This window comes from Engystomops pustulosus, unplaced genomic scaffold, assembly GCF_040894005.1.
Source record: "Engystomops pustulosus unplaced genomic scaffold, aEngPut4.maternal MAT_SCAFFOLD_18, whole genome shotgun sequence".
NCBI lineage: Eukaryota > Metazoa > Chordata > Amphibia > Anura > Leptodactylidae > Engystomops > Engystomops pustulosus.
This window is the reverse complement of record NW_027284960.1, coordinates 270001-271784: the sequence shown is the minus strand read 5'-3', so window position 1 is coordinate 271784 and position 1784 is coordinate 270001.

Sequence of the window (1784 nt, the reverse complement as noted above, 5' to 3'; positions counted from 1 at the left end):
CCCTTAGGAAGTAGGAGCTCCTACTTCCATGGGCATTATTCCTCCCCGGGACCTACTGCCAAGTGTGGCCGGGGAACAGTGACTCTTGGCTGGATAGGCCAAGTGGCTTCTCCCGCTGACTTGCCCCTTTGGAAGTAGGAGCTCTTACTTCCATGGGCATTATTCCTCCCCGGGACCTACTGCCAAGTGTGGCCGGGGAACAGTGACTCTTGGCCGGATAGTCCAAGTGGCTTCTCCCGCTGACTTGCCCCTTTGGAAGTAGGAGCTCTTACTTCCATGGGCAGTATGCCTCTCGGGGACTTAGAGCCAAGTGTCTTCACCCTTTGGAGGTAGTAGCTCCTACTTCCATGGGCATTATTCCTCCCCGGGACATACTGCCAAGTGTGGCCGGGGAACAGTGACTCTTGGCCGGATAGGCCAAGTGGCTGCTCCCGCTGAAGTGCCCCTTTGGAAGTACTAGCTCTTACTTCCATGGGCATTATTCCTCCCCGGGACCTACTGCCAAGTGTGGCCGGGGAACTGTGACTCTTAGCCGGATAGGCCAAGTGGCTTCTCCCGCTGACTTGCCCCTTTGGAAGTAGGAGCTCCTACTTCCATGGGCATTATTCCTCCCCGGGACCTACAGCCAAGAGTGGCCGGGGGACAGTGACATGTGGCCGGATAGGCCAACTGGCTGCTCCCGCTGATTTGGCCCTTTGGAAGTTGGAGCTCCTACTTCCATGGGCATTATTCCTCCCCGGGACCTACAGCCAAGAGTGGCCGGGGGACAGTGACATGTGGCCGGATAGGCCAAGTGGCTTCTCCCGCTGACTTGCCCCTTTGGAAGTAGGAGCTCTTACTTCCATGGGCATTATTCCTCCCCGGGACCTACAGCCAAGTGTGGCCGGGGAACAGTGACTCTTGGCCGGATAGGCCAAGTGGCTTCTCCCGCTGACTTGCCCCTTTGGAAGTAGGAGCTCTTACTTCCATGGGCATTATACCTCTCGAAGACTTAGAGCCAATGTGTCTTCACCCTTTGGAGGTAGTAGCTCCTACTTCCATGGGCATTATTCCTCCCCGGGACCTACTGCCAAGTGTGGCCGGGGAACAGTGACACTTGGCCGGGTAGGCGAAGTGGCTTCTCCCGCTGACTTGCCCCTTTGGAAGTAGGAGCTCTTACTTCCATGGGCATTATTCCTCTCCGGGACCTACAGCCAAGTGTGGCCGGGGAACAGTGACACTTGGCCGGATAGGCCAAGTGGCTTCTCCCGCTGACTTGCCCCTTTGGAAGTAGGAGCTCCTACTTCCATGGGCATTATTCCTCCCCGGGACCTATAGCCAAGTGTGGCCGGGGGACAGTGACATGTGGCCGGATAGGCCAAGTGGCTTCTCCCGCTGACTTGCCCCTTTGGAAGTAGGAGCTCTTACTTCCATGGGCATTATTCCTCCCCGGGACCTACTGCCAAGTGTGGCCGGGGAACAGTGACTCTTGGCCGGATAGGCCAAGTGGCTTCTCCCGCTGACTTGCCCCTTTGGAAGTAGGAGCTCTTACTTCCATGGGCATTATTCCTCCCCGGGACCTACTGCCAAGTGTGGCCGGGGAACAGTGACTCTTGGCCGGATAGGCCAAGTGGCTTCTCCCGCTGACTTGCCCCTTTGGAAGTAGGAGCTCTTACTTCCATGGGCATTATACCTCTCGGGGACGTAGAGCCAAGTGTCTTCACCCTTTGGAGGTAGTAGCTCCTACTTCCATGGGCATTATTCCTCCCCGGGACCTACTGCCAAGTGTGGCCGGGGAACAGTGA